This window comes from Haemaphysalis longicornis, unplaced genomic scaffold, assembly GCF_048455015.1.
Source record: "Haemaphysalis longicornis isolate Haplotype H1 unplaced genomic scaffold, Haemaphysalis longicornis Haplotype H1 scaffold_2, whole genome shotgun sequence".
Lineage (NCBI taxonomy): Eukaryota > Metazoa > Arthropoda > Arachnida > Ixodida > Ixodidae > Haemaphysalis > Haemaphysalis longicornis.
This window is the reverse complement of record NW_027526295.1, coordinates 205,805,816-205,830,596: the sequence shown is the minus strand read 5'-3', so window position 1 is coordinate 205,830,596 and position 24,781 is coordinate 205,805,816. Positions and strand designations below refer to the sequence as shown.

The following is a 24,781-nucleotide window of genomic DNA, read 5'->3' as shown; positions in this document are numbered from 1 at the left end:
TCAGCGTACACTGCCAGTTGTACCTGGGTCTTGAGGCGTTTGTTGTTCGATATCTGGATGGCCTGTGGGAGGGCGGCAAGTGCTACGCTAAACAGGAGGGGAGACAGCACGCTGCCTTGTGGGACTCCACAAGTGAGGCACTTTAGGTGGCTTGTTTCTCCTGACGCGGAAACGCTGGCAGTTCGGCCTGTCAGAAATGCCTCGATGTAGCGCAGCATCCGTCCCGTGACTCCGCACTGGCGCAGTGCAACAAGGATCTTGTCGTGTCTCACTGCGTCAAAGGCACGTGCGACGTCCAAAAGCACGACACCCGTCGTCCAGCTCTTCTTTTTGCCCTCTTCAAGGGTTGTGGCAATGTCGGCGATAGCGTCAGCCGTACAGCGGTGTCGTCGAAAGCCATAAAAACAGTCTGGGAGTGCCTCTGTTGTCTCGAGGTGATGTGAGAGCCTGCGATGCACCATCCTTTCCAACAGTTTTCCGATGCAAGATGTTAAGGCAATTGGGCGGTACGATGTTGGTTCAGATGCTGGCTTGCCCGGCTTAAGAAGAGGGACCACCTTTGCGGTCTGCCAGCTACTCGGCAGTGCTGCGTCTCGCCATGCTCTGTTCAGCATCTCGAGCAGGGCTGGTCGTAGTTTGGGATCAATGTTTCGTAGGGCTGCTGCAGTAACTCCATCGGGTCCCGGAGCTGTCTTTTTGCGTGGCAAGGTGCGTAGGGCATGCTCCAGCTCCCACATCTCAAAGTCACCGTTTCCTCCTGTCATGGTCCTTGTTGCGGTCGGCGTCCACATATTCCATTCTCTGTACGGTGGGTCATCCACTGGGGGTGGGCAGGGTGGGGTAAGCAGTACGTCTGCCAGTATGTTTACTGCACTCTCTGTGCTGATGCCCAAGGCAATGGCCAGACTCGATATGGGTCTTTGCGGCCCTGGTTTGTTTGCCAGTGTTCGGGCCATGTGCCAGGCACGCGTCGCACCACGTGGGGCGTCAAACGACTCGCATCGCAGGGTCCACTGTTGTCTCGTCAGCTTTAGGGTGTACCTCTTGAAGAGGCCATCTAGCTGGCGGAACTTGACATTGTCTTCTTGTGTGTGTGTCCGTCGAGCCTTCCGTTGCGCCTGTCGTCTCTTAGCTCTTAGTTCCAACCACCGAATGTCGGGGTTTGGTCGGTGTGCTGGTACACTGACTGTCTTCGTAGCTGATGCCAGGGCTGCAGCGAGGTGTTCAGGCGTGAGTTCCGTTCCCTGGAGTTGGGTCAACAGGTAGCGGTACTTGTTCCAGTCGATCACCTTACACCTCTTGGTTGGGGGTTTGGGGGGCGGTCCAATAATGATGGGCATGTGGTCACTCCCCCAACCATCTGGTAGGGGTGTGGCCCTGATGCGGAGGGTCGGTGATGCGATGGTAAGGTCGATGACACTTCCTTCCACTCCTGGGCGGAAGAATGTTGGCTCACCTGATCCACAATTTTGGAGGCCTGCTTGGTCGATGATGTGCTGTAGTTGCCGTCCTCTCTTCGTTGTTCGGCTGTCCCCCCAGGTTTGATTGTGGGCGTTGAAGTCGCCTCCAAATATAATTTCTCCGGGTTCGGATGCTGAGATCTGGGCAAGTACCTGTGGGTGCCAGTGGCCCCTGGGATGTATGTAGGAGGACACCAGCGTCAGGAAGTTGTTTCCTTTCACTACACGCACACCCACAAACTCTGCATTGTCTGTGCAGTGCCCGGAGAGGTCGATGAAGCTGTGGTCTACGTCATTCCTCACAAATATAGCTACCCAAGGGAGCTTGTCTTGAGGTTTGTTCTGGTATGCTGTGTAACCCGGGATCCGTAGCTTAGATGCCTCCATTCTTGGCTCCTGTATAAGCAAGATGTCGTACGGCATTTGCCGCAGCTGTGTTTTCAGGTCTGGTAAACGTTGGCGCATCCCGTTGCAATTCCATTGCAGAATTGAAGGTATCGCAGCTGGTTGTGCATGTTGGATTTGTTTGCTATGGTTCTGCTGCATGTTGCGGTGTTGCCTGTATGCTTGTAGTCATGAGTGTTGTCTGCAGGCGGTGCAGCAGGTGTGCGATGTCCTCAGCCTCGGGCAGGTCCACTATGTACTTCATCATAGCACTGGTGGTGTTGAGGATCACTTTGATTAAAGCCTTTAGTGTGGCCGCAGAGGTCACACTCGTAGTGTCCTCTGCTGTTTGATTGGGTGGAGTCCACTCGGAGAGGTTTTCCTGGGGCTCGAGTGATCCTATAGGGCCGTTCTGTTTGTGGGGGGGTTCTATGGTTCTTCCTCTGTTGTGGGTGTCCCCATGTTTCTCGTTTTGTCCTGAGGGAGGCCTCATGAGAGCAGGGGGAGGTGTGCCAGTCCAAGGACCTGCCCGTTCCGTTAAGGTGTTTTGGGAAGTCCTACTGCTCTCATTGGTCTTGTGATGTTCGATGTTCTTCGCCCTAAAGTGATCTGTCTGGGATGAACTCTCGGTTGTTTTGGGTCTTAATTCTCCACGTGGTTGCCGCTTCGACGCAGCCTGCCTCTGTGGTTGGTTGTATGTGTACGTGCGTTTGTACACTGCCCTGGATTTTCGCTGTTTGGCTGTTTTCCATTCAAGGTGTCCGTCTGTAGTTTCACCTTCATTTCTTTCTCCGTAGGTGTGATTTTTTCTTTGTTCCAGAGCGACTCTGCCTGTTTGGTTATTATGTGCTTCTTGGTCGGTTGTCATTATCTTACACATGGTCTCACTTGATTGGGGGGTCAGACCCTCCAGTGTGCCTTGTTCATTCACCTCGGCTGGGGTATTTGCCTCACTCATAGGGGGAGGCCGACCATCTAGTGAGCTCTGTCCATTCAGCTCAGGTGATGTATTTGCTTCAAGGGCGCCTGTTGTAAGGTGTGGGGGAATCGGGGGGAATTCATCCGGGTTGATTTCCCAGTCTTTCCTGGTACTCCACCTGTTGGTTGGGGGCTTTTGTAGTATGTTATCATCGCGTGTTATGCTTGGCCGTTGTCTCGGCGGATGGATGGTCTCTTTAGAGTTCACTGTTTCGAGCGCCTGTTTTCGGCTGCATCCCGTGTTGGCGACGAGTGTGGCTACCTGCTTGGCCTTCTGAAACGCTGGGCAGCGGCGATCAAATGCGTCATGTAGCAGGGCACAGTTTGGGCACTTTGGGCAGTCTGTTCTAGTGCATGAACCTCTCGTGGCGCGATTTCGGCGCTATTACACTCTCTCGCGAAGGGCATTGGATTGGACTGGATTGGATTGGCTTGGCTTGGCTTGGCTTGGCTTGGATTTGGATTGGGTTGGATTAAAGTGGATTGTGTTGGATTGTGTTGCGTCATAGCCGCGCCACGTTGCGTCGTAGCCTCTCCACGTTGCGTAATAGCCGCGGCAGGGGGTTCACGGCACGTTTCACGTTTCACCATCGACTTCATCGACAATGTCTACGCTGGAAGACAACAATTACAACAACAACAACCAATAAGTAATCCATAAGACTTGCAGGCACGCCCCCCGCGGAAATGCTCTGCATTTGATCGTGCCCCTCGCGAGGGGGATGTTTTGATTTTTTTGCCTCTCTCTCTCGGTGCACCTTCTCCGCCTCCTCCGTCCTGTATCGCCTCTCTTGTCGTCTGCATCTGCCAGCGCCGAGCCGGCGGAAATCAGCTGATAGGCAGGTAGAAGGCCGTTTTGCAGCGCGTGACCGTGAACCTAAACGCGCGGTTACACTGTTACATGTCTTCAGTGTGGCCGCAGCAGGTTTGCGAAGCGGCTCGCTCTAGCAATGCCGCAATGCTCGGTGCCAGGCTGCAAGACGCGATCGGTACCCAAGGAATTGGGCGTCACTTTCCACCGGTTAGTGCATCATTCCGCTGACTAGTATTGCTGTACATTGGTGTGCATTCATCCTTTGTTTGCAATCGCCGCCGTTTATAGGTTCCCAAGCGATGGAGAACGCCGCAAACAGTGGGCGAACGCCGTGCGGCTACCGGACTGGAAAGTGCCCAAGTCTGCGTTGCAGTTTCACTGGCAATCCCAGAGATGACTAGTCAATTAAACGGCCGTTCTATATATATAGGTAAGCAGTACTTCATGCAGATTTCACGCTAAAAAATTGTGGAATGTTTTTACCGTTGTTCGCGTGCCTTCGATAGAATTTTTTGCGAAGGAGGAGGAGGAGGAGGCAAAACGTTTTATTGAGTAAAAAAAAATGAGAGGGTGGGTGGCGTCAATAAACTTTTTTTCGCCAAGTTTCAACTTGTCTCAGTGTCAATAAATTCAAGGTGATATCAGTTGAAAACGTTCATACACTAACCTCGCAGTATGAAGCGTTGAAAAGCGAAATCCAGAGCGAGACCATAAAAAGATCCAGATTCCAGATCCAGCGCTCTTCCAGTCAACAGACGGACACCTACTAAGGTAATAGGACGATGGAATTATATCAACTGGGAATCTACCTTGTAACAGTTGCAAAGGCACTGCCGCGCATTGCCGGCCTAGCAAACTATATATTGCAGCGGCGATAACCAAAAAATTGAGTTGCGAATCGTTCGGTTGCAAGTCGCCTACGTACTGCACACCGTGTATCACTTCCCGAAAATCTACCTGACGGGTGTCCGCGCGTACGACGGGACGGCGCGTTCACGATATCTGCACTTCAATAGGCGCGTCGTCATCGCGACCGGAGCAAAAGCTTGACGCGGTACAAGGTGCACTTGCAAGTAGAAATTGAATGACATATTCACATCGGCGCAGCTGTCGCAACTCGCAGCATCCTTTTCGAGTTCCGCAAGACCACAGCGCAGCAAAGCGAAGCAGCAATCTTCGCAATCGGACGACAAGGCAGGCGCTGCCTTTCCTCCATGACTGGCGAACGGCGGGCGGGCTGTTGCTAGGACGCCGTTGCTAACGCGACTTACAATGGCCGCCGAAAACACGTGACTTCCTCCACACTTTTGCCAATGCGCGGGGATAGCTGGGGGCCTCTCCTAAGCTTTTTTTTCCTCCATGGTCTTGCGCTTTGTGGACGGGTTCGCCATCGTTACCGTTGGCTCGGCTCTGGGTGAAGGCCGTCGTGTCTGTGGCCATAAGTGCAGCACATAAAACTCCCATCGGAACGGTTGAACCCCTCTTACAAAACATAAAGTAATCTCTTGGGCTATTGTAAAATACATTATTCATTGACCCGTTCGTGTGTGTGCATAAAGCAAAGCAAGAAGACATTTTGGTACAGATCGTGTGTCTGGTTCTTGGCTGTATACAGCTGGCGCTTTTTTTAAGCTCTAAGAAAGCGCAACACACAAACGGCCATGCGCTCGACGGATTTGGCGCGTTGAAGAGCCTCGTATTTGTTTAGAGCCCTTTATACATATATATGGTTGAGGCTTGGGCGAGTTGGTTCATGGTTAAAAAAGATGGAAACAGCGCAGAACGGACGATGCTGCGCTTGTGGTTGTCCTTTTTTCATCGTCCTGTGCATCGTCCGTTCTGCGCTGTTTCCTTCTTTGTTAGCCTTCTACCGTAGTGCACGCGTGGTGTATCCAAAATACGATTTCAGTGCATTTAGACTTCATAGGGTTGTTCTATATAAGCTCGAAATAACATAAATGTCATAGGCTGGGCAGGGAATGTTGCGTGTCGGATACAGCAGTGACGTGTACACATTATACACGGCATCGAAATACGGGACGGGAAACAGAGTTAGGATAATGTTACCTTGAGGGACAGGACCATGATATTCGCTGGGAAGGGTGGTATTGTGTTAACGGATGAAAAAAATACTTTACTCCCGGCATTGGAAGATGAAGGGGCAAATGGGTTGTGGCTACTCTGTTTCTCCAATTTGCTTGCGTTAGCCTTATGCGTTTCCTGATCAATGCGAATTTATATGAACGACCGTAGTGATTAAAACGGGACATAGGGTGTGCGCCTTCCCACTCCTATGTCCTCCTCTTCTCCCTCCATATCTTTTATTCCCTGAACGCCGCTCCCCCAGTGCAGGGTAGCAAACCGGGCTTGACCAACACCATCTAGGTGGTGTTGGCTTGACACCTGGTTAACCTCCCGGCATTTCCGGCCTTCTTTCTCCCTCCACTCTCTAGTGGTGTGTGCTCTAAATGGCTTCGTGTTTGGGCACTCTCACAGGACGTGGGTTTGTCCTGCCGGACGGAAGAGCGGGCGTAGTTTGGGGGAGGTGTATTGTTTCTGAAGATGTGAAGTCGAGCTGGTGTGAGCCACGTGTTTGTCTACGCTTGCCGATGGGTTACCAGTTCCTGGCGTTTCACTTCGGGCTTAAGTGACGGTAGATGCCGTTGGATACAAATCTCTTGAGTGTGACGGTAGCAGGATTGGGGTTCTAGACTTGATCACTGGTGTTGGGTGCGTGGAGAAGTGTTGTATGTTGGGGGCATGGTATGTCATTCCATGACATACCGTTGGCGTGGCCGGGGATCCAGTGCACTTTAACTGGTCCTTTGATGGCAGAAAAAAGGGGTTATGCGCTTGGATGGGTGGCGTTTTGGCCCAAGACAATACATGCTTTTTTCGAATCGGTATGATGATGATTCTGGCGGGGTCGGATTGATAAAGCACTGCGGGGAAGCGACATCCATAACGGAGGGAGGTACTTCTTTTGAGCCGGACAAGTTGGCCTGCCTTAATGTTCCCGTCCACACCGCGTCTGAGCTCGCACGTGACTTATTCCTCTCTCGTGTCGCATGGCTGCTGCACCGTTGCAAGATTGAGATAAGCAAGAGGCGAGCTCTTGGCACCTGATATATGGGCACATCCTGGGGAGCCAACCTCGTGAGGGCGATGCGTTCCTGGTCATATCTGCAAGGGTGCGTGCCTCGTCAACGCGCCCCTCGAAGACGCCCGAGCACGCACGCCGCTATATGCCTTGCGATAGCAGAGGTCTCCTTTCGTCCGGGGCAGTGAGCATTCCTTTGGCTCTGCCGCCGCGGCCGCCGGGTTCGTTATCGCTGGAGAGGTGAGGGACAGATGCCATTCCAGCAGGGTTGATTGGATGGCTGCTATATTTTTCTCGCATTGTCCTTCCCTCCAGACACTGCCTCGAGTGTGTCGCTGCGTCGCCCTATCGTGCACCATTTGTTTTCTTCGCACTAGTCTCTTTAACCGCTCTTCAGGACACAGCCCACTACTCACTCACACGCACGCACGTGTGTGCCACACTTCTCGCCAGCCGACCACAGAGGCGGGTTTGAGATAAGAGCTCGTTTTGTGGCGCTCATTTTTCTCCGACTGGTGCCAGGTGCCCTTCCAGGCAGTTACTCTCGGCGCCTCCCTATCTTTCTCACTTCTCTTAATGTAATAACCTTACTAATGACTTTTCTTCGAGATCCCGAGCAGAGATAAACCACGCAGAATCCTCAGGCGCCCAAGCGTAGAGAACCAGGCCCGCGCCAATCGAGCACACGTGCCCCTGCTCTTCTTCGTCTTTCTGGTTGGGCACTCCGCGTTCGCGGGCCCGCAGCGGCGTGATCGAAGCCGCGGTTATTTGGAGAGAAAATATCGCCGGCTTATCTCTTCGAGGGTTCAGCCCCGCTGAAGCGGGAGTCTTATCGCCACGAAGAGCAGTGAACGCCAGCCCCACTTGCAGTGGCTACACGCCCTCGCCTAGCGCGCACGCGGGTCTTGCTAGCTGTGGGCGCGACCTGTTTGAACGCGCGTGGGGCTCAAGCCGTACGCCTCCTTTTGCACGAGGAGCAGGACTCTGTTGTGTTCCGAAGCAGTACTTGGAGACTCTTCCGTCCAATTGTAAGGCGGGGCAGAAACGACGGGAGGGTGGAGCCGAAAACGTTTTTTTTGCGACGGCAGCATGTTATGCCGTGCGCTGCCCGTGACTGTCGCGCTATTTGCTGCTTGCGTTTACTTCCACTTGAAGGGGCCGTCAGCATTGTTTACACAAGGAGCGCTTCCCCTTATCTTTGGCGCGTTGTATTCGTGCTGTTATCTGCGGCGTGGTGCGTGGGGCCATCTGCCGGAATTCTGCGGGTTTTATGGACGAGTTCTGGACGTCTAATGGAAGAATGAGTGTAAAATCTCGAGAACGGCGACGGTGCATAGCATTTCGTGGCGGCAGCGTAAAAGTTCGCTTAAAAAAAAAAAAAAGAGTACTATATACAAACAAACGCACTTGTTTGGTGTTAGATTCAGTTTCCCAATCTTTTTCAGCGGTGTGAATCGGTAATTGGCACTCGGATATTATTGCTGCTGAATTCCATAGAGACATCGTTGTACTTTGTTCTGAGTACTTCCTGTCGCTGGAATATGTTAAGGGGAGCGTTGCGAGGCGCACGGAAGTCACCTCCGGATGGGCAGGCCAAACGCCTTCCAGGCGAGAAAGCCTGTGCACGGTGCCAGCGCATCAAAACGGCTTACAAACTTTTTGTTTTCTCGAATGACTGCAGGCAAAAACAAGAGGCAAATGAAGTATTCAGGAGGTTGTTAATAAGTTGAGGCTATTGTTAGTGGAGTCAACGAGCGAGCCTTCGGTTAACTTGGGAATTGTTGGAATGCCGCTTGCAGTGCCACGGCCGCTCCATCTGGAGATCGAACGGCTGTGGCAGTGCACTCAAGCAGGAGGGGAGAAGGACACGTCTGCCGGGGTCACTGCCAAGGCCTGTCAAAGGGACGAAATGGTGCCCGCACTCAGGGTGACTTTGACAAGCGCGGAGACACGGAATGCTCTTGTCGGCGCCACCGCGACGTGCGCGCAGACGGCGCCGACCTGGAGTTGCGCCCGCGTTGCGTGTGGTGTCCTTGCGCGCGGTCGCTGCCATTGACCGCTGGACAAAGGGAAGGGCGATACGTCCCGCTGCGCCGCCGAGAACGTGGCGTGGCTACTGCACCGGCGGTCGTGCGTGCACTCGCTCTTGACTCCAGCAATGGAGAGGCCCGCGTGGTATAACAGGTTCCTGCATGCTAGTCAGGGAGCGTAAGGCAATACACGCGACAGATTTAGAAGCTGAAGATACGAAGGAACAGAAATACAGAAGCGTTATTCTGCTTCAAAGTGCTCTCGTTTGTTCGTTCTTCTTGTTTAAGCCTCTTTTTGTTTTTTTTGTTCTCGACCAGCCTAAGTGGAGTAGCAGCTGTTAAAAAGGAGAGCGTTATTGATATGCGAGTATTTCTGGCGTCAATGACATTGGAATGGGAAATTTAGAACACCTGCATTCGTTTGAAGATACCCGGTACTGAAATTATAAATTATCCGTTGCGTACTTAAATGCGGGTGCCTGGTTGAAATGTCTCCGCTGTCGTCCGAAGGTTAGACTTCAAGGCTCGGGATTAAATGTTAAACGCTTTGGTGGTTTCAGCAGTACAGGTGGTACTGAATAACAACAAAGCAGAAAGAAAGAAATAAGAAAGAAAAAAAAAAGAGTGGCTACAATTTGCGTCCTATTTGGCGGGATTTTAGTTTGTAGACATCTTGCTAGGTGCCGTCATTCCCATTAAGAGACCCTGAAACACTTTTCCACTTGTTTTTATAATCTAAATGCTTTCAGAACGTAGTCAAAAAACACATCCAGGGCTTAGCATAAGGGGTCACAAAGTACCTCAGACAAAAATTACTGCTCAATGTCCATCAGATAACTTGCTCAAAAGAGCTTTCTCTTTTTCCCGGTCTTGGCGTTCTTTGAGCGCTCGAATTAAGTCATTACAGCGGTGTAGCGGCTGTTGGCCGGCTTTCTGCCAGTTGGAGCAATTAACGCGTTCGATAGCCACTTAAAAAAAATGCCACAAAAGCGAAGCAGCAACGGAAGGCGCATCTGCTGCGACGTGCAAATCACGCAGTGCCGCTTTGGGCTACTTTCGCAGTGCTTTCAGATGCGAAGGAAAAAGTGAAAGCGTTTCTCGGAAGTGTTCCACAGTCCTTTTAAAAGTCAGAGCAACGGCTTTCGCGTATAGTGTTCGGCATTAAATTTTAAATTAATGGGGTCTAAATTCTCGGGAGCGTATCAGGACTCTCCCCGCACAACTGACAATGGCAAGACGCCTCTTTCCTCTCGTTTGTTCGGCGCGCAGTTAAATTGCGCCTGTAGACTAGCTGTGACCGGAAAGGCCAGGTTGGATGCGTAGGATTCTGAAGCAGGCATTGGTGACATCACCGTGTAAGCAAAACGTGTAAAGGTGAGTTATAACAGTCCTTAAAAAAGTAGAGCCGCTTGCACAGTGATTCGAGAGAGCTTTCTTGCGGGGGGAACGCACTAGTTGCGAAAGAGTTCAGTGTTGCCTTGGCGACGGAGCAAACGAGAGTGCAAACAGCTTTGGCAGCGCGATGGAACCACGCTACTCAATCGAAGTGCAGTATAGCTGAAGTGCAGAAAGGAATTTCAGCAGACACATACATAGAGGCACTACGCGGAAAACTGAGGCGTAGAATGAAAAAAAAAAAAGGGAGGAAAGAGAGATGAAGGAGGAGGCCCGCTGGAAATTTCGACGTCAACTGGAGAGTGAACTTGATTGAGGGAAATTACTTGGTTAGTTGTTTGTAATGGTGATTTTAAGGCCTCCGTCCTTGCTGGCGTCGCGAATTTTTCAGGTTCTCACCGCGTCGATTTGGACCCCACAGAGCGTGGGACGCCCTTTCCCCCCCTCGACCGACGGCAGAGGCGGCCCGGCCGGAAGCGGCCCTTTCGTCACAGCGCGCCGCTCTTTGAGCCCGCGGGGCTAACCTTCATCCCCAGTCGGCCGTTGAGTCTTCTTGTTACATAGAAAGGCCCTCTTGCCATGCCTTTCCAATTTGGACGTCCTTCCTGCCAACGGTTTTGTTGTCCTTCGTGTGTTTACGCTTTCCGTCCTGTGCGATAAATTTGAAGCATGTGTCGTCCGGTTTGAAGCGAGCGATGGTTTGTATTATTGCTTTGTCAAGAACAAAACTTTTGGGGTTTCCGGATGGTGTTGTCCCTACCTATAGACGTGGTAGACGCCAACAAAGCTCCGCCAGGTTCACGGGGCTGCTCCCTGCGTTATACAGAGACCGAGGATTATAGACCCGACAGTCGTCCAGTCTGCGCTGACCTTGTTTTTGTTCTTTCGCTCCGTGTTTTTACCACGCGGCATATTGTAACGGTGTAATTTGGTCCAGCACTGCTACGGTCGAAGGATGAGTCCGGCGATGAAACACTCGAAGGTTTTAGAGGTTCAAAAGGTTAACTTGTTTAATTATTGAAACTTCGATTTAAAACATAGAGGCAAAATGTTACAACTGATACATTAAAATAGGAGAAAACAGGCAATCAAGAGTGCTTAACGAAACATAGTTGGCGGGCGAAGGGCTCCCGGCGTCTGGCCCCGACGACCGGCAGCAAGTGGCTCCCCTCGTGCAGCTGCCGCGCGCAAGCGGTCCGGTGGGGGACGTATTGGGAGAAAAAGTGCATCCTGGAGCGTGTGGACGTAATGGAACAAGGCTTTCTGCAGCCAATCCGCGAGACGCTTCTTAGCTCCAATCAGCTATGTTCCCGCCAAAGTGAAAAGGAAAAATCAAACACAGACACAAGGCCGAACCCGAAAACGCGCGCTTGGAGAACCATGGTTTTAAAGAAAGTAGTTTAGACAAAACGCACTAAAGTAAACAGGGAAAAAAAAAGGAAGGTTGTCTGAAGAACACTGAGGACATGGAGCCCGAACGCGACCAGCGCACAGGCCACGGGGGGAATGGAACGCCACTGCGGCGCCGTAACCTAAGCTGAGACGATGGCTCGCTCCCCTCAACAGCCGTCTCCCGGTCGGTCAGCGCGCAGAGACACACTCCGCATGCTCTTAGAAAAAACGGGGCTAGGCGACTGGAGGGGGATGTTACAAAAGAGAAAAGAGCAAACGGAACGGGGGCTTCGCGACAATATGAAAATAGCTTTAAAGAAGGGAAGATGGAAGTAGAAAAACAAAAGAAAGCGGGACGCGAAAATGACAGATAGTCAGGAAAGCAGACAACGGTTATCGATAGTATACGGGTAGGCATGTCGAGATTCGCCCAGTGTCTGTCTTCTTGCACCCAGCGGCTGTAGACGTCCGGCTAATCCCACTGGAGACCAGTCGCCCTGGGCGCGTTGTCCCGAGCTGTCCTTGTTCCCGTGCAGATACGCAGAAGATGCTTGGCATCAGCTTCAGCCGCCGGAGTCGGAAACTTGGGACGAGTTCTTTGTATTTTTGTATGTTCAGTGCATACACTTTGCCCTGCTCAATTTTTTATATTATATAAGCGAAGTTAGTGTGCCCTCTGCAAACCGAGGTTCGTCTGTCTTCGACTCTGCTGGAGCTCGCCAAGATGTGCCTTATGCCTCATGCGAGCTCACTTCAACGCAACTCTTCACGTAACATGGCACTACGCAGGCGTGATGCGAATTTAAGCGCCAGGAAACGTTATTGTTGATTGAAATTGCTGCTTGATTACTTGATTAGCATCTATCTACACACACACACACACACACACACACACACACACACACACATATATATATATATATATATATATATATATATATATATATATATATATATATATATATATATATATATATATATAAATGCCCGGCGGGCATTTTTTCACCACTTTCTTTCTGACTCAAAAAATTCATTTGTTTCTATGACATACTACATTCCCACCTTTGCTTTCCGAGGTTTTCTTGACTCCCAACCCTTATTTTCTATATATCTATCTATATATATATATATATATATATATATATATATATATATATATATATATATATATATATATATATATATATATATATAGAGAGAGAGAGAGAGAATAAGGGTTGGCAGTCAAGAAAACCTCGGAAAGCAAAGGGGAGGTTGTGGTGGGTCATAGAAACAGATGAAGAATTGAAGATTTTTTTGAGTCAGAAAGAAAGTGTTGAAAAAATGCCCGCCGGGTGGGATACGAACCCACGACCTCCAGAATACCGGTCTGGTACGATAACCACTACGCTACCGGCGGGACTGTTTTCCCACCACTTTCTTGGGTATTTGTGTCAAGATATTTTATTTCCTGCACTTGGGGGTGGTAGCCAGCGCCACTCGGACTACTCGGGGTGAAGTGGACCTTCTTTTTAACCCCCGGGCCGTGACTCGAGTGATCGGCCAGCGTTGAACCCTCTTAGGCTACCTTTGGCACCAAGACTGCCAGAACAGAGGCCCTCGCTATGCATGTAGCGAATCATAAATGGGAAATGAGGGCCTCGGTGAATTAAGGCAGAATAAGGGTTGGCAGTCAAGAAAACCTCGGAAAGCAAAGGGGGGAATGCGGTAGGTCATAGAAACAGATGAATTTTTTGAGTCAGAAAGAAAGCGGTGAATATATATATATATATATATATATATATATATACACACCCCGGTGACTTTGGCCGCGCGATCTACGCTGGCTTCTTACACCGCCGAATCCCACATGGTGGGCGGTGGCGCAGACGGTGCGTCAAGTGGCTATTTCAAGAACGACGGTGCCGCCCCGTTTTAAAATTGTTGATTATCTTTGTATACAGCTGACAACACCTTTGCCCAGGTGATTTGCGAACTCACATACGAGCGCTTATCACCCGCCTTGCCGGCGGAAATGTGCGCATGCTGTATCGGGCGTGTCGCTCGAACGAAGATGCGGGGTTTACGACATCGTTGGCCGTTCTGCACGCCACAGTCAGTGACCGCGAATAAATAGTTCCACCGTAGCGGGGTTCGCGAAGGCTTGTTTTCTGCCGCCGCCGCCGCCGCCGCCGCCGAGTTTGTTTTTCTTGATGGCTGGGAAGGTTCGCCAGAGCAACGGCCAGAGAAAGGGAGGAAAAAACAACCTTGTTTTCTTTGACAGTCTGGTTAGTGTCGTTCACTGGCGTCAGCGCGCAATGCTGACTGGCAAATAAACTGGTTGCAGTGTAAAAGGAATGAAAAGACTTTTCTCCTCTTTTTGGTTTTACAGTGGAGCAGCTGTTATAGGGTAAGCGCATCGTTTTTTTTTTTTTTGCGTGCTTAGACCGAGAACATCCGCTCCCCACCCCCCTAACTTCGGCACACCCGCGCCCTTGGGCCACCTGGTCGCCTACGGCGCTTCATATTTTGATATTAGATGGCGTATATTGTCCCTGGGAAAATGTCGCCCTATACATTGCATTTGTGTTCAGAAAGACCACCGACGACGGTTGGCTGGCTGTGATGCCCATCGGGGCCCCGAATACCGTGAGGCGAAAATCGTCGGCGTTGCTACAGTTCCGCTGAACGCTTTCCCGGCGCGGCTGCGCGGTTTGAACGGAAGTTTGTGGCCAACCAATACCCACGAACAGCTCTGCTGGTCATCCACATTCGCAGAGTGGAATGGCGCCGATTTATTTATTTTTTTTTTTGCGTCTAGAGTTGGCGACTTTTTAAAAATAATTAGTAACGCTGATCAGGAACATTGAACACATTGAAACTCTTGAGTTAATGTTTAATTCATAGCGGTCTTCAGTTCTAATTTAAAACGCAGGTGGCACCTTGTCGGCCTGTAATCGAATGCGAAACCATGTAGGAGGTTCCGTTGGGTTTTTAGATGTCTGTACATCATCATCATTTTGTGACGTTATACCACCATGGCAACTGCAGCCTGTTTGTTGTGATGTTTCTTTCATGAAAATAGATAAAAACAGGGTTCCGAGAGCTGCGATTGTGCAGCATTTCTTGTCGCTTCAGGATAAATATAAATGTGCCGAATTCTATAGCGATGCCTCGAAAACTTCAACAACAGTGTCGTGCGCCGCTCATGGTCCCAACTTTAGTGCTTGCAGAACCATGAGTGTACACACCACTATCTTCTCTGCAGAAGCATATGGCATCTTACTCATCGTTCAGCAATATTCTTAAAAAACAAATTCCTAAGACCGTCATCTTCACAGACTCTTTGAGCGTTGTGCGTACATTGTCTTCACACAGACCCAGGAAAAACCACATTGTCAATCTTGTCTTTAATTTCATAATGTCAATATATGCAAATAATTTTCAACTGATCCTGTGCTGGGTTCCAGGCCATGCTGGAATCGCGGGGAATGAGACCGCAGATGAAATGGCCGCCACTGCTGCACTTGCAAACACAATGGACATAACAACAATACCCTACACTGACCTCAAGCCACACATCCGACAACACCTTCGCAAAACATGGCAAGCCGACTGGAATACACAGACAGACAACAAGTTACACATAATAAAGCCCCCCGCACGGGGCACCTTGAGTATTCATGGTGACGGTACTGGCGATACCGCGGACCCCGAGCCCCCCAACATAAGCTGTGACCTACCGTGGTGATGTGTTTTTAAGGTGAAGGGTAGAAACCTGTAACGGTGGCCGTCGGAGCCTTGGTCAAGCTCCGGCCGATGGGCTCCCTGCCTGTCTACCAGGCAGGGAGCTCCGGGACCTCTTTGACTACCAGGGTAACGTCAAAGGAGAAAGTACCCCCGTCTCCCTGCTTTTATACATACTGTATGATATTTTCTCAAACCCCCCCCCTCCAATGATCGGCCTCCCAAAAGAGGCCGCACCGAAGTACTTGCTAAAGAGAAGGCAGAACATTTCTATAAACATCTTGTAGTTCATTCCACAGGGGACACCCCTGTTGGCAAGAAGTCAGTCATTCTTTTGGCTAAATGCATTGAGTCGGTTGTCGGCTCAGACTATGATGCTAAGAAGCTTTCATCCGGAGACCTACTTGTTCAAGTAAAAAGAAAAAATCAAAGCGAAAACCTCCTGAAACAGACCACGTTGGCTGACCTGGCTGTTACTGTGACTCCACATAGAACTCTCAACTCCTCTCAAGGTGTAATCTCAGAAAAGGAATTACAGTCTGAGACAGAGGTGGAACTTCTTCAGGCGCTTCAACCTCAAGGAGTAACTTCTGTCAAACGAATTGTAATCCGCAGAGCAAATGAAGAAATCCCAACCAAGCATCTTGTCCTAACATTTGACTTCACAACCCCACCCGAAAAGGTCAAAGTGGGCTTCCTAAGCTGCAATGTACGACCATATGTCCCTAATCCCAGGCGATGCTTTAAATGCCAACGATACGGCCATGGAACTCAATCATGTCGAGGAAAGCTGACTTGTCCTAAATGTTCAGAGTCCGACCATTCGTCGGATGACTGTCCAAACATCACACTCAAGTGCCCGAACTGCAGTGGTCCACACGCTGCTTATTCGCGAACCTGCCCAAAATTCAAAGCAGAAAAAGAAATACTACAACTAAAAGTAACAGAAAACATCACCTTTGCTGAGGCACGCCAAAAGCACAAGCTGCTTTCGGCTACATCTTATGCAGACGCTGCCCGCCGGGGGCTGGGGCGGCGTTTGGTCAGCACAGCGACACAGTGCAGCCTTGCTGCTGATGTGTTGCTGTCCCAGCCCCCAGCTGAGCAGCCACCTGCTGCCTCTACAACACCTGTAGAGGCTGGGGGGGCCCCGCCTCTTGCCGGACTGCCTTCGGTAGTCCAGCGGTGTCAGGACTCGCCCAGTGTGGCGACTCCAGCAAATGTGGCGATTGGAATCGCCGCTGGGAGCTCTGCCGCTCTCACTGTTTCCTCTTCACCTGCCCTAAGGACACCTGAGGGCAGGGAGATGGAGACGGGAGGGCCCACAGCAGCGCCCATCCTAGCTCCACCGCCTGCCCCGCCCGCGGCGCAGGCAAAGAACACCCGACAGGGTACCAAGTCAAGGGGGCCCAGTCCACTGGTCACCCCCTTGCCTTCAGATGACGACATGGACGTCGAGCCCTTCCGGCTTCCATCCCAGCGGAAGGAACGGGCTGCGGCGTCCAGGACAGTAGAGAAGGCCAGAAAACCCCTTCCAAGAGTCCAAGCCCCAAAAGACCCTACATAAATAGTCACACTCCAGTAGCTCCGAACACATCATAATGGGAAGAGAAAATATTGTTCAATGGAACTGCAGAGGCCTTCTGAATAATCTTGATGACGTGTATGAGATCCTGCATGCCAATCAGCCAAGTGTAATGTGTGTTCAGGAAACACACCTGAATTCCAAAAACACAAATTTCTTGAACAGTTACTTGATATACAGAAAGGACAGGGATGGCTGCACGCACTCTTCTGGGGGTGTGGCCATAATTGCCCGAAAATCTTTAGCATGCCACCCTGTCACTCTGAACACTGTCCTCGAGGCTGTGGCAATTCGAACAATAATATTTAATAGGTTGATAACGGTATGCTCCATATACATTCCTCCTGATGTTGCACTTTCAACCTCTGACTTCGAGGCACTGGTTGACCAGCTGCCCGAACCATACATTCTTACAGGCGACCTTAATGCTCACAACTCTCTTTGGGGCTCTTCTCGCACGGATGCCCGAGGTCGCCTGATAGAGAAATTTCTTACATCTTCAGGAGCATGCCTTTTCAACAATAAACAGCCTACATACCATAACATAGGACACAACACATACTCATATCTTGACTTGGCGATTGCCTCTGCAGTTCTCTTTCCTCTTCTCGAGTGGGGTGTGGGCACTGACCCATATGGCAGTGACCACTTCCCCACCTCACTAACATACATAGGTAAAGGCCCATGCAGTCTATCTTCCCATAATAGGTTCAATGAAGCACGAGCTAACTGGAATACATTTACAGAGACATCCAAACTACACCACACATCCATAGGACACCTACACGTTGAAGAAGCTACCCAACTCCTCACGGCGCACATCCTCGACGCCGCCGAAAAGTCCATTCCCCACGTCTCTGGTGCCCCGCGCAACCAGCGGAGGCCGTGGTGGAATGAGGACTGTAGGCGGGCGCGAGAGGCCCAGAACAAGGCGTGGGGTATCCTTCGTCGGTACCCCACGTCTGGTAACCTCCTCTTGTTCAAACGGGCCAAGGCATACGGAAAACGTGTGCGCCGTGAGGCAAAACGAGAGAGTTGGCGTACATTCATAACATCAATAAACTCCTACACAGACACACGGAAAGTATGGACACGTATACGCAAACTCAAAGGACAACAGACACACAGCCTGCCCCTGGTCAGTACAACAGGGGACACTCTGGAAGACCAGGCTGACACCCTCGCACAACACTTCCAACACGTGTCCAGTTCAGCACACTACACGAACACTTTCCTGAAACATAAAGCCTGTTGTGAAAAGAAGTCCCTACATGACAACAACAAATCACAGACTTCTTACAACTCCCTGTTTTCACTACATGAGCTGAGGGCTGCTCTGAGCACATGTAAACCCTCAGCTCCAGGCCCAGACAACATCACTTACACAATGATACAACACCTGCACGCAGACACTCTTCTAACACTCTTACACCTATATAACATGATTTGGCTTTCGGGGCACATTCCAAACTCTTGGAAGGAGGCTATAGTTGTAGCTTTCCTGAAGGAGGGAAAGGACCCGTCGTCCCCCTCAAGTTACCGTCCTATTGCCCTGACGAGCTGCCTGTGCAAGCTCTTCGAGAAGATGATAAATCGCAGGCTCGTGTACTTCCTTGAGTACAACGGTCTTCTCGAGGGCAGCCAGGCAGGCTTCAGGGCGGGGCGATCCACGAATGATCAACTCGTAGCTCTTGAATCGTATGTTAAGGATGCTTTCGTGCATAAACAGTATGTCGTAACTGTCTTTTTCGACCTCGAGAAGGCCTACGACACCGCTTGGCGCTACGGGATCCTTAGTGACCTGAAGTCTTTCGGTGCTTCGGGCCATATGCTCAACACTCTGGCTAGTTATCTGTCTCACAGAACGTTTCGCGTAAGAGTTGGTAGCGCACTGTCAAGGATTCATGTGCAAGAAAACGGCGTGCCGCAAGGTGGAGTTCTAAGCTGTACTCTTTTTATAATTAAAATGAACTCTCTTGGGAAGGCATTGCCACCTACCATTTCTTACTCTATGTATGTAGACGACGTACAGATATCTTTTAAATCTTGTAATATGTCAATCTGTGAACGTCAGGTCCAGCTTGGTGTTAAAAAACTTGCCAGCTGGGCCGACAAGAATGGTTTTAAACTCAATCCAGGAAAAAGGTCTTGTGTTGTGTTCTCCAAAAAGCGCGGGATCCTTCCGGACCCAGATATTACTCTGAATGGCGTTTCAATTCCTGTTAAAAAGGAGCACAAGTTTTTAGGCATAATATTCGATAACAAGCTAACATTTGTCCCACACTTGAAACATCTTAAGCAAAAATGCCTAAAAACTATGAATATTCTCAAAGTTCTCTCTCACCAGTCATATGGTGCAGACAGGCAACTCCTTCTGCGGGTTTATAGCGCCCTAGTGGGATCCCGCTTGGACTACGGCAGTGTTGTATATGGGTGCGCAACAAAAACGGCACTGAAAATGCTGGACCCGTTGCTGCATTTAGGGCTACGCCTCGCATCTGGTGCTTTTCGCACTAGCCCTGTCCAAAGTCTCTATGTAGAATGCAATAAATGGTCCCTAGATCACCAGAGGGTGTACATGGACGTTTTATATGCCTCAAAAATCATGTCTATGACAAATCATCCTTTTACTCCGACCATTAATGATGCATCCTCACAGCGACTCTTTTTAAATCATCCATCAATCTCCATGCCGTTTCATCTAAGAGTGCGAGAAGAAGCCTCTGAGCTTGAAGTCTCGTTTTCAGGCATTCACAAGACGCCCATCATTGATTCAATTCCACCATGGCATCTCCGCCCTGTGTCATGTGACCTGTCTTTTATGCAGTTTAGCAAGGACAGGTCACCAAGGATTGCGATTCTGCAGCATTTCTTGTTTGTGCAGCATAAGTACCGCTGTGAAGAGTTTTACAGCGATGCGTCCAAGACTGCAACTGCTGTGGCTTGTGCTGCGCATGGGCCAAACTTTAACGTCAGTAAAACAATGAACTTTTGTAGCAGTATATTCACAGCGGAAGCATACGGTATTTTAATGGTAATAAATCACATAGTCCAACATCAAATCGTAAAATCCATCGTGTACACGGACTCTCTTAGCGTTGTACAAGCACTTGCATCAGGAAAGCATTCTAAAAACTTTGTCATCAATCACGTTTTTAAGGCTATCATGTCTGCATATGCATCAAACCTTCAAATAACTTTCTGTTGGGTTCCAGGGCACTCTGGAATTGCCGGGAACGAAACTGCAGATCGAATGGCCACTGCAGCTACACTCTTGAATACAATGGACATTGCAACAGTGCCATACACAGACATGAAGCCACACATCAGACACCAACTTCGCAACAGATGGCAAACACACTGGAGTGAACAAACAGATAACAAGTTACACGTTATAAAACCACGCTTGGGACCATACACCACTGACACACGCAACAGATACACAGAAGTTGCCCTTGCTAGGCTACGGATAGGGCACACACATGTCACACACTCGTATCTCCTCACGGGGTCTTCAAGACCCCAGTGTGGCAGGTGTGGAGATGCCCTATCTGTAGTTCACATACTCATTCAATGCAACGCACTTCACACAACACGACGCAAACACTTCCCACAGCTATACAGACTACACGTCCCACTACACCCAGCGTTTTTCCTCTCTGACAATCCCATGTTTTCTATCAAGTGCGTTTTTAAATATTTAGAAGAAGTTCAATTTTTAGACCTCATTTCATACCACGCGTGATCACTCCCTGGCCCTATACACCAGCCATGCTCATTGTCGTTTTGTTATTTTACTTGTGTTTTTGCTGACTTTTCGTAGTGTTTCAGGTTTCACCCCTCATATATGACTATTGTCTTGGCGCTCTTTGCCCCAGTTGGCCTTGCGCCATAAACATCCAACCATCATCATCATCATCACATAATAAAGCCACACTTAGGACAATACACTAGTGACTCACACAACAGATTCATCGAAGTTGCCCTAGCTAGATTACGGATAGGCCACACACACGCGACACACTCCCATCTGCTCACTGGATCTCCAAGACCCCTGTGTAGCAGGTGTGGGGAGGGCCTATCCGTACTTCACATCCTCATTACATGCAAAGCACTCCAGACAACAAGACGCAACCACTTCCCTCAACTGTACAGACAACACATTCCACTACACCCAGCACTCTTTCTAGCGGATGATCCCGTGATTCCTGTGCAGCGCACTTTTAAGTTTCTCAGTGACATCAAGTTTTTACATCTCATTTCCTATCACGCGTAGTTTTTTAAAGCTTTATTTCATACCACGCACCATCACAACCTGGCCCTTTGCACCAGCCATCCTCACTATCTTTTATTGATTTTACTTTTGTTCTTGCTTACTGATTTCAGTGTCTACGTTTTCACCTCTCATATTTAACCACTGTTTTGGCGCTCTTTGCCCCAGTTGGCCTTGCGCCATTAAAATCCAACCATCATCATCAACCATGTAGGAGGGAATCCTGTAAATAGGTCTCGTGCGGATCGCATACCGCAGGCTATAACTGGAAGCAGAGCTCGAATACATAAAAAATTATCACGAGAATTGTAATATATACAAAATGATACCAGTACAGACCGGACTCCTACAAGTATTATTAAAAAAAAAACACCGATTCTCCCTCTCACAAACAGAAAAACTTTCGTGCGAAAATGAGTCATCTGGTTTTTAGAACAGGTGCTATTTTTGTCACCCAACGTGCCGTGTTTTGATTTTCATTTTTACACTTGGATATATCGATGCGGTGTGCAAATAGCATGGACTTTAAAAAGAAAGGCTGAAAGGATAGGGGAGGGGAGATGCGGTGCTCAGAAAATTTCGTGGGGTGTTCGGGCACCGGAACTGCGCCCCACTGGCTACACCCCTGATCGGGGACAGTGGCGATGCACGCTTTCTAACGTCAAATGGGCGAACTGCAAATACGCGCTAATTATTCACCGCTTGTGATTGGCTTTACCCAAGTCTTCTCAATCCAAGGGAAGAACGTCGTCTGCACACCGCTCTACGGAACTTCCTCAAGACATCCGGCCTCTACCACTTCCTTAAGCTTCCTGCCCCATTGAAGCCATTATTTTATTAGGGGCGAAGCACCTTAAGGCCGAGGCTTGTCCGGCGTCCGTGCTCACAGCACAGCACCGTGTAAATCAAAATACTGTGAACAAAAGGTTCACAAAAGGTTAATAAAAACAAAATAAAAGGTTCACGAGAGAGAGAGAGAGAGAGAGAGAGAGAGAGAGAGAGAGAGAGAGAGAGAGAGAGAGAGAGAGAGAGAGAGAGAGAGAGAGAGAGAGAGAGAGAGAGAGAGATCCTGGAAAGCCGTGCTGCGCATGCGCGAGGAGCATTGGATTGAATTGGATTTGGATTGGATTGGATTGAAATGGATTGGATTGGAGTGGATTCAATTGAATTGTAGTGGATTGGAAGTCGTTTTAGCAGCAGTGAGCACTCTCACGGGTGATTTACAGTAAGAGCGATCCCCAGTGCTTCTCGCACTCGTCATGATTCACTTTCGTGGAGATGTGTGATTTTTTTTTTCTCCAATTTCCCAGTTCGCCAAAGCGTAACATATGTGGCGTTTTTTACTCTTTGTAAATAAAAATGCCTTTCCACCACCGAATCATTCGACACATACCTACTGGAGGAGATTCGCCTATGATGGTGAAATGATTTGGCGAGAGATGAATGGCTGTAACTTCCTTTATTTGTTCACTGGCAGTCGCGATGGGTGCTGGCTTCGTCGAACAGGGAGCACGTCGCGCGCCACTTTTACCTCTAAGTACGCTCGTGCTGATGCGAGACCGCGACAGACGCATACACGACAACAGGGTAGACGCGCAGGACCAGCGCGGCCTGGAATATTTATACATTGATTCAGGGCACTCGCCATGCCATCTGCCACAATCTATTATGCAGCCCACACACGGCGTAATAAATGCAGCTTCGAAGGGCTCCTGGCAGCTTCAACGTGGCTGTTACGTTACGTATACCGTGCATACTCACGGCATGTGGGTTCTCACACACACTCCCACGTTTGCCTGATCGCGGTGTGGCGGGAAGGCTTGCAAAAGCCTTTCGCGGTGCTAGTATGTGGGTTGGAGCGTCTGTAAAAATATTTCTCGGGGCACAGCTAAGCAAAGTGAAGAACTTAGCGAGCAAGTTAAGAACTTAGCGCATATAAAAACCTCATTTTGGAGGCCTCCGTTTGAATACATCACAACCTGTCGCCACAGGCAGCATTATTTGACAGTGCTAAGACCATAATGACGATAGGAGGTCGCGTTCGTACAATCTTGGTTCAAGGTCCCCTGACCATGCCGAGACTTCCCAGGCCACCAATAGCTAAAAAGAAGTTTCGCTCTCGAAAGCTATCGGAATATATTCGCTATAATTACAGTGAATAAAGGTTTCGCCAAATTTATGGTATAAAACGTTTCGTTAGGTTTTGAAAGTTAAACTTGTGCTTTGAATTTTTTGCGGCCTGGAAACATTTTGCATGGCCCAAGGACTTTTGTCCGATACTTTACGTACGCGCGAACGCACAAATTTGGGCTTGGATTTCTTTTTTTTTTTTTTTGTCGGCTCAGTCTTTTCGTCATGCGGTATATGGAAGGAAGTTTAAAAAAAAAAGGCATAGAGAAGAAAGTAGGAACGTATGAGAAAAAAGGGAAATGAAAATTACCGGTAGTGAGGAAAGCAGTAAGAGTGGTCGAGTCTATACAGATAGGCAAGCAGTCCGGTTTTCTGCTCTAAGTTCAGTAGCGACCTGTAATATCTGTCTTCCTGCAACCAGCGGTTGTAGTCATCCGGTTTACCCAACCGGAGGCGAGCCCTTTTGAGAGCGTTGTTCAGCATGCACTATCTTTCTTGCCGGGCGCATTACAGGTCCGTTTCCGGTGGCTGCGGGGATCTATCGTATGCATTGCTCTAAAATTCAGACGTATGCAACCCGTCTGTGCGTCAGCGGTGTTCCGCATTGCCGCTGTCTGTAACACTGCGCACCGGCGGGTTTCCTTCCCGGCCCAGACAGGGCAGCGACGTAAGCAGCAGCACGGAGCCGAAGCGGCAGCGCGCGAGCTGCGTTCAAGGGCGGGGTAAGGTTATTGCGCTGTCAGAACTGACGGAGGGCCTCCCGCGTCCTGTTCGCGGGTCGCTTCCGCTCCAATTGGCATGCGATCACTGCCCTGATCCCCGCACATCACGCCGCCGTTGTGCTCTTTTCCATCAGCACTGGTGGCAGAACCAAGGGACGCGCCGATCGTCCCCCTGTTCCTGTTTCATCAATTCTTCTTCGACATGCTCGTCCCGTCTCTCAAGTATGCAGTAGACTCTCGTTGAGACGAAGTCGGTTGAGACGATATTCGTGGCTAAGACAAACGACACTTTTGCTCTCTTGTAACGTGCACAGTGCAAAAAACCGTCCGCTTAAGACGAATTTCTGGTACTACGAACAAATTTTCGCGGTACCTCGAGCTCATCTCAACGGTAGTTTTACGGTACTTTCGACAACGCTGCGTCCTGCATGTTTATACCTCGCCACATTCCCTTGAAGGAAGGAAAAGAGGTTAAAGAAAAGGCAGGAATGTTAACCAGGATACGGCCTAGTTAGCTATCCTACATGCGGGAAAGGGGAATAATGGGGAAGAAAAGAATAAATCTAAATTTCCGAGGAACTAATCGCGATATCTCTTAAAAACAATTTTAATGCCTGCATGCTGAGTGTCGAGTTTGTGTGCCCATCTTGCACGTTTTGTTTTTTGTTTTTCTCCGGTGTGTCGGGATTTTCACTCGTTAATGTTTTAGTGGGCAGCTTGTCAGCGATTTTAAATTGTGCGCGTGCGTCTCTGTTCCAAATAAGGAAAGGGAAAATGTGGGAGACAACGGCG

The 24,781-nt window shown here is 49.6% G+C and overlaps 1 protein-coding gene across 2 annotated transcripts in view; it reads left to right on the top strand.

Annotated features, from left to right (window-relative positions):
• Positions 1–24,781, top strand: part of LOC144169810 (integrin alpha-9-like) — a 91,764-nt gene that overhangs the window by 9,113 nt on the left and 57,870 nt on the right. The gene's annotated exons all lie outside the window — the stretch shown is intronic.